Source organism: Phacochoerus africanus, chromosome 3, assembly GCF_016906955.1.
Source record: "Phacochoerus africanus isolate WHEZ1 chromosome 3, ROS_Pafr_v1, whole genome shotgun sequence".
In the NCBI taxonomy this organism is placed as follows: domain Eukaryota; kingdom Metazoa; phylum Chordata; class Mammalia; order Artiodactyla; family Suidae; genus Phacochoerus; species Phacochoerus africanus.
The window spans coordinates 166,943,583-166,956,481 of record NC_062546.1 but is presented as its reverse complement, the minus strand read 5'-3'; positions in this window follow the sequence as shown (position 1 = coordinate 166,956,481).

Genomic DNA, 12,899 nt, shown 5'->3' with positions numbered 1-12,899 from the left:
ATATCATTTACTATTGGGCTACTGTTTTTGTTTGTTGGTTGGTTTTTTTGTTTGTTTGTTTGTTTTGCTTTTTAGAGCTACACCTGCAGCATATGGAGGTTCCCAGGCTAGGGGTTGAATTGGAGCTATGGCTGCCAGCCTACACCACAGCCACAGCAACGCAGGATCCAAGCCACATCTGTGACCCACATCACAGCTCACGGCAATACCAGATCCTTAACCCACTGAGCGAGGCCGGGGACTGAACATGAAACCTCATAGTTCCTAGTCAGATTCGTTTCAGCTGTGCCACAACTGGAATTCCATGGGCTACTGTTTTATGAACACAAATGCTCATAATACGTTTTACACATCTGACAGATTTATACTACATGTTATCAAATATATGGTGTATCTGAACTAGACCAATCTCCATGAATTGTTGCTAAGATTGACATGGAGGAGTTCCCATTGAGGCTTAGTGGGTTAAGGACCTGATGTAGCTGCAAGCTGCAGTACAGGTTGCAGATGTGGCTCATATCCTGCTTTGCTGTGGCTGTGGCATAGGCCAGCAGCTGCAACTCCATTTGACTCCTAGTCTGGGAACTTCCATATGCCACAGGTAGGGCCCTAAAAAGAAAAGAAAAAAAAAAAAAAAGATTGGTATGGAATTATTCCACTCCTACCATGCAGGAGCATTACCTTTATATGTAAAAGCAGCTTAAGAATATTCTCAGTATTGTTCTGTAGAAATAGCTATCCACAGTATTTGTAGAAGTATTTTTTTGTTTTGGTTTTTTATTTCTTAAATGTTTTTGTTTGTTTTGACTGTGACGTGCAGCAGCTTGATGTGGGATCTCGGTTCTTGGACCAGGAATTGAACCTGGGCCACAGCAGTGAGAGTACCGAATGCTAACCACTGACCACCAGGGAACTGCCTGTTTTGATTTTTAGATGAACCTGAGTTCCATATGCAAGATTTCTTGAATTTTTTGGAGTTGCCGATGTGGCACAGTGGGTTAAGAACCCAACTGTAGCTGTTTGGGTGATTGCAGAGGCATGGGTTCCATCCCCAGCATGGCGCAGTGGGGTAAAGGATCCAGCGCTGCCACAGCTGCATAGTAGGTCCCAGCTGTAGCTTGGATTCAATCCCTGGCCCGGGACTTCCAATGCCACAAGTGCGGCCTTAAAAAAAATAAAAAATAAAGATTTTAGAGGCTCTACGATGAAAATGCTTTAACCAGCAGTTATGAAAGTGCTTAAAAACTGATGAAAAATTAGGAAGCATCAGCAAAGAAATAGATAAAGAGTTATGGCACAGCAAGTTAAGGATCCAGCATTGTCATTGTTATGGCCCAGGTCAATGCTGTGGCACAGGTTTGATCCTTGGCCTGGGAATTTCCACATGCCGAGGGCACAGCCAAAAGTTTAAAAACTTTAAAATAATTTTTTTGAAAATATAAGGAGCCAAATGGAAATTTATTTATTTTGGCTGCACCTGCTGCATACAGAAGTTCTCAGACCAGGGATCGAACCCGAGCCATAGCAGCAACCCAAACCACTGCAGGAACACCTGTGGCTCCCTAACCTACTATGCCACCAGGAGAACTCCTCAGGGTCTCTTTTATGTGGGTACTAATCCCATTCATAAGCACTCCACCCTGATGACCTAATAATCTACTTACCTGAGGCCCCACCTACTAATACCATCACACTGGGGATTATGATTTCAGCATATGAATTTGGGGGAACACAAACATTCAGAATATAGCAACAATGGAGTTCCCATCGGGGCTCAGCAGAAACAAATCTGATTAGTATCCATGAGGATGCAGGTTAACTCACTCAGTAGGTTAAGGATCTGGCATTGTCATGAGCTGTGGTGTAGGTCGAAGACACGGCTTGGATCTTGAGTTGCTGTGGCTGTGGTGTAGGCTGGCAGCTGCAGCTCCAATTCGACCCCTAGTCTGCAAAACTTCCATATGCCACAGGTGCAGCCCCAAAAGACTATATATATATATATGGCAACCATAAAGGCACACAGGGGAATTTTCTGGGGTGAAAGAAATGTTCTATTTTTTATCTGGTGGAAAGTAATACAAGTGTATACAATTATCAAAACTCATCGAACTGTACACACTTAAGTACATTTTGCTATGTGTAAACTGTATCTTAATGAAAGAAACGAGTATTGGAGAAGTCACAGAATTGTTGAGAGGGCTAGAGAGCCAAGCTCAGGGGCTAAGCTTCTGGGAACAGTGTGTAAGCCTGGGCCAGAGAACAAGCTTGCAGTTGCCAGTACCAAGCACTGCAGCCAAGAACCCAACTTTCCAATTTACAGCTGCTGTTTTTTGCAAGACCTTTTGACCTTTCCCAAACCCAAATGTTTCTCTGCCACCACTTCTAGCAAAATGGTTGGCCTTTGTTCGGCTTTCTTCCTCTCATGACTCACTTGTGAATTGGTTTCACACGGGTGAGCCTGTGCTCCAGCTTGGGAAGGAGAGTTCTGGGTTCTACAGAAGGCAGAACATGAAGAATATGAGCATTCCAGGTCCTGGGCAGGCAGAACTCCTCATATGCAAGAGTCCCCAGACCCAGCACATATGTTTACTCATGCTGCCAAGTCTAATTTGGACAAGACCTTAACCAAATGGTCAAAGCTCACATCAACAGTAATGGAACAAACTGGAGTTCCCCTAGTGGTGCAGCGGATGCCATCCAACTAGGAACCATGAGGTTGCGGGTTCGATCCCTGGCCTCACTCAGTGGGTTAAGGATCCGGCGTTGCCGTGAGCTAGGGTGTAGGTCACAGACATGGCTGGATCCTGCGTTGTTGTGGCTGTGGTGAGAGAGGCAGCTGTAGCTCCAATTAGACCCCTAGCCTAGGATCTCCATATGCCACAAGTGCAGCCATAAAAAGACAAAAACAAAACAAAAAAACAAAAAAAACACTAATGGAACAAACCAACATCCTGTGATTCCTGATACACTGAGGACACATCCCTTCTGTGGTTTTCCTGGCAAAACATGCCCAACCTGAATGTAATCTCTAGGAAACATTAGACAAACCCATATCGAAGGACATGCTATAAAATAACTGGCACATATATGTCTTTGCAAATGCCAAGGTCATGAAAAGAAACAGAAAAGCTGAGAAATTGTTCCACAATAAAGGAGATTAAAGAGAAGTGATGGGAGTACCCGTCATGGCTCAGCAGTAAGGAGCCCTACTAGTGTCCATGAGGTTTCCGGTTCGATAACTGGCCTTGCTCATGGGTTAAGGATCTGGTGTTGCTATGGCTGTGGTGTAGGCTGGCAGCTGCAGCTCCGATTTGACCCCCAGCCTGGGAACATCCATACGCCGAGGGTGGGACTCTAAAAAGCAAAAAGAAAAAATAAGACAGGATGGCTAACTTCAATACACAACCCAGGACTGGATCATTGATGGAGGGGGCTCATGTCATATGAAGTTATGTCATACGAAAGTGAGTGACATATTGGGACTGTGGACGGCTGATTAGATAATAATGTATGGATGCTAAATATCTTCTGTGCCAATGTTCAAAAAAAATCCTTATGAAATATACATTAAAATATTTAGGCAGAAAGGGACTGATGCCTGTCCTTTGCTCTCAAATAATTCAGGGAAAAAATGTGTGTGTGTGTGTGTGTGTGTGTGTGTGTGTGTTGAGAGAAACAGAGACAGAATTGGATAAAGCAAATGGGATAAAATATAAACAACTGGTGAATCTAGATAAAGGATATATGAGAGTTTTTGTTTTGGGGTGTGTGTGTGTGTGTGTGTGTGTGTGTGTGTGTGTGTGTGTGTTTTCTGGCTGCGCACATGGCATATAAAAGTTCCCAGGCCAGGGATTAAACCCTTGCCACATGAGTGACAATGCTGGATCTTTAACCCACTGAGCTACAAGGGAACTCCTTTGAGAGTTCTTTTTACTTTTCTTGCAACTTCTTTGTAAGTTTGAAATTGTATCAAATTCAAATTATGACTTTTAAAAAAAAAGGTGCCCATCAGTCAGATAAACATGTCATATGTTTACTACAAAGAATGGCTTTCAATCCTGGGATTCTGGAGTTCCCGTCGTGGCGCAGTGGTTAACGAATCCAACTAGGAACCATGAGGTTGCGGGTTCGGTCCCTGCCCTTGCTCAGATCCCACATTGCCGTGAGCTGTGGTGTAGGTTGCAGACGCGGCTCAGATCCAGCATTGCTGTGGCTCTGGCGTAGGCCAGCGGTTACAGCTCCGATTCGACCCCTAGCCTGGGAACCTCCATATGTCGCGGGAGCGGCCAAAGAAATAGCAAAAAGACAAAAAAAAAAAAAAATCCTGGGATTCTGGCTACATAAAACTTGTCCCCTCACCATTTTAGTTAAGGAGGCTGCTTATTCCACCCAAGAGATTCCTAGAGCATGTTAAAATCAGCCTTAGGGATATTTAAAATGCCATAAGATATTCGTATTAAATCCTCTAAAATTCTCAGACAAAAGATATCAAGCCTAAAGGAGATGAAAACTATTAAGTGGCAAATACTTACCCCATAGTAAGCCAGGTGTCTCCACATGTGTTGTTCCATCGTCACAACAGTTACCTGAGGCTGGTTTATTCCAGTTCACGGAGGAAGAAACTGAGACCCAGAAAGCTTAAGCTGCTCATGATGGACAGCTTCAAAGTGGGGAAACAAGAATCCCGAACGTGGCGTGATTCTGTCCACTGATCCCTGAGAAATGATTAGATTCTCCTACTTGAAATAGTATCTCTATTTCTTAAAATCTCCTTTGTCCCTCTCCAATCCTACCATTTCATTAGGAGCCATTCGAGCTCTGGAGGGAATCCAGTGGATAACTGATTAATATACCAGATCTTTCCTCGCAGCACCGAAACCATCTACAAATCAACATTAACAGATGAGACCTGAACTCAGAACCCAGTCCTTCTGGCTCCCTCACAAAGCATCAGACCACAGTGAGACTGCCGAGATGGCAAGATACTTACTGGAAAACCTGATCAACCCTTTTGATCGATTAGGAAGAAATTAAAGTAGGACAATGTGATTGGCCATTCCCTAGCAGTAAAAGAAAAAAAAAAAAAATGAAGCCCACATTTAGGAAACATGAGAAATAGCCATAGGAACCTAAAAAAGGAGATCAGCACCGAAGAACATACCTTAGAGGTGATGATGAACCATGTGGCCTCGTCTTCGGCGCATCCCCTCTTTGCCAGCTGGGTGATCTTGGACAAGCTGCTTAACCTTGCTGAGATTTAATCCTTTATCTGTCACGTGGGGATGGTAAAAATTGATCTCATGGGACTTTACTGAGGATTAGACAAATACAGTATCTATTCCATTTCCCTGTTACATACCTAGACAGCAGCTTCAAAGGAGTATCAGTTCTAGTTCTTTTACTTCCTTTACCTGTTGAGTTATTTCCCTGCAAAACATTATCTCAGTTGCTAAAAATGAGTTCCAAAGAGTGCACTAAGTCGTAAAAAGTCAATGAAACACACTCATAAGAAATGGAAATCAGGGAGTTCCCGTCGTGGTGCAGCGGTTAACGAATCTGACTAGGAACCATGAGGTCGCGGGTTCGGTCCCTGCCCTTGCTCAGTTGGTTAAGCATCCGGCGTTGCCGTGAGCTGTGGTGTAGGTTGCAGATGCGGCTCCGATCCCACGTTGCTGTGGCTCTGGCGTAGGCCGGTGGCTACAGCTCCAATTCGACCCCTAGCTTGGGAACCTCCATATGCCACGGAAGCGGCCCAAAGAAATAGCAAAAAGACAAAAAAAGACAAAAAAAAAAGAAATGGAAATCAAGGAGTTCCTATTGTGGCTCAGGAGGTTAAGAATCCAATTAGTCTCTATGAGGATGCGGGTTCCATTCCTGGCCTCACTCAGTGGGTTAAGAATCCAGCCTTGGAGTTCCCGTCGTGGCGCAGTGGTTAAGGAATCCGACTAGGAACCATGAGGTTGCGGGTTCAGTCCCTGCCCTTGCTCAGTGGGTTAACGATCCGGCGTTGCCGTGAGCTGTGGTGTAGGTTGCAGACGTGGCTCGGATCCCACGTTGCTGTGGCTCTGGCGTAGGCCGGTGGCTACAGCTCCGATTCAACCCCTAGCCTGGGAACCTCCATATGCCACGGGAGCGGCCCAAGAAATAGCAACAATAAAAACAACAACAACAACAAAAAGACAAAAAGAAAAAGAAAGATAAGAATCCAGCCTTGTTGTGAGCTGCAGTGTAGGTTGGCAGATGCAGCTCGGATCTGGTGTTGCTGTTGCTGGGGCTGTGGTGTAGGCCGGCAGCTGCAGCTCCAAGTTGATCCCTAGCCTGAGAACTTCCACAGCTGAGAATGTGGCCAAAGAAAGAAGGGGAGAAATAAAGAAATGGAAATCGTGTTATTCTTATTTTCCCATTAAAAATGGAATCAGGAGTTCCCATCGTGGCGCAGTGGTTAACGAATCCGACTAGGAACCATGAGGTTGCGGGTTCGGTCCCTGCCCTTGCTCAGTGGGTTAACGATCCGGCGTTGCCGTGACCTGTGGTGTAGGTTGCAGACGCGGCTCGGATCCCGCGTTGCTGTGGCTCTGGCGTAGGCCGGTGGCTACAGCTCTGATTCAACCCCTAGCCTGGGAACCTCCATATGCCGCGGGAGCGGCCCAAAGAAATAGCAAAAAAGACCAAAAAAAAAAAAAAAAAAGGAATCATTAATAAAACAGCTGGGGGAGTTAGAAGATTTTTCCTGCATGGAAAGAAAGTTTGAACTGACCCTCCAAGTTTCAGTGACGTGTTCACCCGCCCTCCCAGTTAATCGTTCTTTTGCCAGACCAGGCAGGAGACTTCGTCTGGCAGGCTGGCCAAGAACCACCCACATGGATATCTGGGAAATCTAAAGACCAGGTTTTCTGATGCAAGAGTTTTGTTTTGTTTTGTTTTTTGTCTTTTTGCCATTTCTGGGCTGCTCTCGCGACATATGGAGGTTCCCAGGCTAGGGGTCTAATCGGAGCTGGAGCCGCCGGCCTACGCCAGAGCCACAGCAACGCGGGATCCGAGCCGCGTCTGCAACCTACACCACAGCTCAGGGCAATGCCGGATCGTTAACCCACTGAGCAAGGCCAGTGATCGAACCCGCAACCTCATGGTTCCTAGTCGGATTCGTTAACCACTGCACCACAATGGGAACTCCGCAAGAGGTTTTTGTTTTGTTTTGTTTTGTTTTTTTAATTGGTTATGAAAAAAACTACTATATACACACATTCAATCTCCTTTGTGTCTTAATGGGAATAGTAATCCTCGGGGACAGAATTGTTTTCAACACATTAAAAGCTTCAAAAATAGATCCACTCACATCACTGCCATAGATGCGGCTAATGAAGTGACTTTTTATTTAACACAAGAAAACACAGCATGTCTTCTCATGTCAGGAATTAATAGATAAATGAAACACATCATATTTGGATATTTTATTGACCTTTCTGTTTCTCAGACTACAGGCGTAGTTTAATGTTTATACCACACTTTCAAGAAGAGGGTTTAACCTTTCAATATTTTTTTCCTGTAAACATGAGTTCCTTAGTCACATGTAATTCTTTTGAATTTCTTCCTTTGGGAAGCCGTGTGACTAAAGTTTTTCTCCTTTTTTAAAAACCCCTCCAAAAGCATTACTTAGGATTGCATCTTTTAAAACTTCCAGCTTAATGATACAGCTGCAGTCTAACACTTTATGTGTTATCTCTCCATTTTTTCCACTTTTTCATGTAAAAAACTGCCACAGACTCAAGTTAAAATGATGGGATTCATACCTTATTTCAAAGTACCTTGCAGATGAATTAAAGATTTCAATGTAAAAAACAGAACTGTAAAAATCCTGTAATAAATATACGAGCAAATATTTAGAGCATAATTTAAAACCCAGAAGCCATAAAGGAAAAGACTGTGTAAATATTAAGACTCACATTTAAAACTTCCACATAGAAAAACACTTCCCTAACATCATCGAAATGTAAACAAAAAGCTGGAATTAAGAAACGATCAAATGATAAAGGGCTAAAACTCTAAGTACACAAAGAATGTTAATAAGAAACAGATGTACAACCAAGTAGAAAAAATTGCAAACGATACAAATAGGTAGTTTATTTTAAAAAAAAGAAATATAAACAACCAATAAACATGCCCTGATTTCAACTTACAAATAAAAAACTGCAAAACAGGAGTTCTAATTATAGCACAGTGGGTTAAGGATCCAGCATTGCCAGAGTTGTGGCATAGGTCACAGCTGTGGCTAGGATTTGATCCCTCACCTGGGAACAAAAAACAAACAAAAAAAACTCCACTGCAAACAGAAAAAAAAGAAAATGTAGTTGTTTTTTTCACTGAGTTTGCAGTTTTTTGTTTTGTTTTGTTTTCCGTTTTTGGCCACCCCACTGCATATGGAGCTCCCAGGCCAGGGATCCAATCTGAGCTGCAGCTGTGACTCACACCGCTGCTGTGACAACTCCAGATCCATAACCCACTGTGCCAGGCCAGGGAGCAAACCTGCATCCTACAGCTCCCCAAATGCTGCCAATCCCATTGTGCCACATTGGGAACTCCAGAGTTAGTAGTTTTTAAAAGATTGATTAATACCCAGTATTGCCCAGTATGTGCAGCCTAGAGGGAAGCAGACTTCTTATGACCAAGAAATAGCCTTGAGGATGGAGGCCATGCCCAGAGATGATGGATTGGAAAGTCAGGAGGAAGCTGGGACACCCACGAAGTACCCTGGAGCTGCTACACCAGCCCAGCACTGCTGACCTCTGGTCTTGTTGCAAAGAAAAGCAAAACCTCATTCAGTTAAGTTCCACTCCATTCCAACACATGCTGCCTAACACAATCCTACTCAATCTAAGAATTAAAGAAGTCTTCCAGGAGTTCCCATCATGGCGCAGCAGAAACAAAGCTGACTAGGAACCATGAGGTTGTGGGTTTGATCCTTAGCCTCGCTCAGTGGGTTAAGGATCTGGTGCTGCCGTGAGCTGTAGTGTAGGTTGCAGATGTGGCTCGGATCCTGTGTGGCTGGCGGCTACAGTTCTGATTTGCCCCCTAGCCTGGGAACCTCCAAATGCTGAGGGTGTGGCCCTAAAAAAAAAAAAAAATTAGATCAGTTTCCAAAGGTAGAGCTTATGAATGTGTAGTTAGGGAGTTCCCATCATAGCTCAGTGGAAACAAACCTGAGGAGGCAGGTTTGATCTCTGGCCTTGCTCAGTCGGTTAAGGATCCAGCATTGCCCTGAGTTGTGCTGTGGGTCGTAGACGCGGCTCAGATCCCGCATTGCTGTGGCTGTGGTGTAGGCTGGCAGCTACAACTTCGAATGACCCCTAGCCTGGGAACTTCCATATGCTGCAGGTGTGGCCCTAAAAAAAAAAAAAAAAAAAAAGAACCACTATCAGAGAAAAAATTAAGTCCACCACAGCATGAACTTTTTGAGATTAACAATGCGAATTTGAGAGGACTGCTTGGCGGGTTGAATAAAGGCCCAAGACAAATATGTTACTTTGTAAGGCAAAGGAAATTTGTAAATGAGATTAATGATCCTGAGATGGGGAAATGAGCCTGGATTATCCAGAGGGGCCCCGTCTTACAATCACAGTTGTCCTTATAAGAGAAAGGTGGACAGAGAGATCACTACAGAAGGCAATGAGATGACAGAAGTATAAAGTGGAATGATGGGGCCACGAGACAAATAATGTCAGCAGTCACCAGCAGCTAAATGAGGCAAGGAATAAATTGTCCCCAAAGCCTCCAGAAAGCACTGAGAACTTCGTTTTAGCCTAGTAAAACTTATTTTGAGCTTCTGACCTCAAGAACTTCAAGGGAATAAAGTTGCAGTGTTTGAAGCCCCTAAGTCTGTGCTAATTTACTACAGCAGATGCTAAAACTATTATAATCACTAACGTGGTTCTCAAGAATCGGAATCCAAGCTAGGCATTTGTTTCGTAAAATGTTTAAAAACCTAAAAGCATCAAATACTTTTAAGGTAGTTGAAATTACTCCAAATCAAGGAAAGAACAATTTTCTCTCTATAAACATATGCCTGTTTTTTGTTTGTTTGGCTGGGCCCATGGCTTGTGGAAATTCCTGGGCCAGGGAGAGAACCCGAACCGCCGTGGTGGCCCAAGATGCTGCAGTGACAAAGCCAGATCCTCAACCATCTGCGCCAGAACTCCCTACACCCGGATTTAAAGACATGGTAACATTTTTTAGAAGGGTTAAAAAGGGATTTACCCTCAAAGTAAAAGAGATTCTATTGAATCTGGAATTAGGGGAAGGGGCTAGTACCATGATGACCACACTCACTAGTTCCTCATCTCTGGGGTTGACTTGTTCCTTTGACTCAGTGTAGCTCTGAGGGTGGTAAGGGAAATAAGAGGACAAAAGTCTATCATTCTTACTTCACATAACCCCTTTTAGAATAAGATATACAGTGTTTTTAAAAAAAGAAATTAACATTTTATTCTAGATACTAGTAACTAAGGAAAACCAAAAATATGAAAAAACAGCAAATGCTTACAAAGATGTGGAAAATTCTTTTGCAGAAAGTATATTGAGAATGTTCCTTTGACACTGTGACCAAAAAAGGCAGAGAAAATCCTATTTCCTTGACAAACTACAATTTTTAGGTGAAAATTCCTAATTGTTATACAATTGTAGCAATAATAATATAGATGACTCATGAGGTCCACTCAAAGTGGTAAAATACACTATTTATGGAACTATAAACAGCTTTTTATGTTTATAGTAGAAATCCAGATCAGAATAAAATGCTTATTTCATTAAAAATGAATAAATATCTTACTAGTTTTTCCATTTTGGCTGTTCCCACAGCACGTGGAATTTCCCTGGCTGGGGATCAAACCTGTGCCACAGCAGACCCAGACCACTGCAGTGACGTCGCCAGATCCTTAACTCGCTGCACCACAAGAGAACTCAACTATCTTATTATTATTTTTTAAATATCTTATTTTTAATGTTGATGCTGTAATTAATCATAGAATCAATATTACACTTGCCATACTCTTCATGAATGTAAATTCAGGCTGTCAATTCTGTATCTCTTTAGGAAATTTGGGTTATTATGAAAACTTAGTATTCTCTTTGCTTAATTACTTTAGGTTCTCACACTTTAGTTTTTTTGTTTTGTTTGTCTTTTTAGGGCTGCACCTATGGCATATGGAGTTTCCCAGGATACTGGTCGAATCGGAGCTGTAGCTGCCAGCCGACGCTACAGCCATAGCAACATAGGATCCAAGCAACGTCTGCAACCTTACACCACAGCTCAGGGCAATGCCAGATCCTTAACCCACTGAGTGAGGCCAGGGATCAAACCCATGTCTTCATGGATCTGGTCAGGTTCATTAGCTGCTGAGCCACAATGGGAACTCTGACACAAAGCTTTTTGTACTATAAAAAATAAATGGAAATGGAAGAAAAAAATCAAACAAACCAAGTACTGTAATTAGATTCTTAGCCCACAGAAAATAACCATGCATCCCCAAATGTTAAGAGTGAGGTTTCTGGGGTTCCTGCTGTGGCTCAGTGGGTAAAGCACCCAACATAGTGTCCGTGAGGATGCAGGTTCAATCGCTGACATCACTCAGTGGGTTAAGGATCTAGCATTGCCACAAGCTGTGGCGTAGGTCACAGATATGGCTCAGATCCTGTGTTGCTGTGACTGTGGCAGAGGCTGGCAGCTACAGCTCTGATTCAACCCCTAGCCTGGGAACTTCCATATGCTGAGTGTGTGCAGCCCTAAAAAGACAAAAAAAAGTATATGAAAGGTAGCATTTAACTGTGCAATAAAACTATGGGATGATTTCAGGCAAAAATAGGGCAAAGTACCCAGGGAAAAAAATAGTTCTGTTACAGTGAATTTAACATCAGTCAGTAAATGTGTTTGAGACTGTAACAGTTTTGGGTTTTTTTTGTCTTTTGTCTTTTTAGGGCCAAACCTGCAGCATATGGAGGTTCCCAGGCTAGGTGGTCTATCAGAGCTGTTGCTGCCAGCCTAGGTACACCAGAGCCACAGATCCAAGCCACATTTTTTACCTACACCACAGCTCATGCCAATGCTGCATCCTTAACCCACTGAACAAGGTTAGAGATTGAACCCGAAACCTCATGGTTCCTAGTCAGATTTGTTTCCACTGCGCCATGACGGGAACTCCCATAACACAGTTATTGTTAACAATGCACTTTCATGAATTTTTTTTTTTTTTGTCTTTTTGCCATTTCTTGGGCCGCTGCCGCTGTGTATGGAGGGTCCCAGGCTAGGGGTGGAATTGGAGCGGCAGCCGCCAGCCTACACCACAGCCACAGCAACGCAGGATCCAAGCCGAGTCTTTGACCTACACCACAGCTCATGGCAACACCAGATCCTTAACCCACTTGAGAGGGGGGTCGAACCCGCAACCTCATGGTTCCTAGTCAGATTAGTTCACCACTGAGCCGTGATGGGAACTTCATGAATTTTAAACTTTATTCTGATAGCAGTATTTTTTGTAAAGCACTTTATATTTATTATTATTATTTTTGGTCTTTTCTAGGGCCGCACCAGCAGCATATGGAGGTTCCCAGGCTAGGGGTCTAATCAGAGCTGTAGCCGCTGGTCTACACCATAACCACAGCAACTTGGGATCCAAGCCGAGTCTGCAACCTACACTACAGCTCATGGCAATGCAGGATCCTTAACCCACTGAGGGAGGCCGGGGACCGAACCTGCAATCTCATGGTTCCTAGTTGGATTTGTTAACCACTGAGCCACGACGGGAACTCTCACAAGTTTTGTTAACAATGCACTTTCACGAATTTTAAATTTTATTGATAGCAAAATTTTTGTGTGTGTGTAAAGCACTTTATTTAGTCTTTTGTCTTTT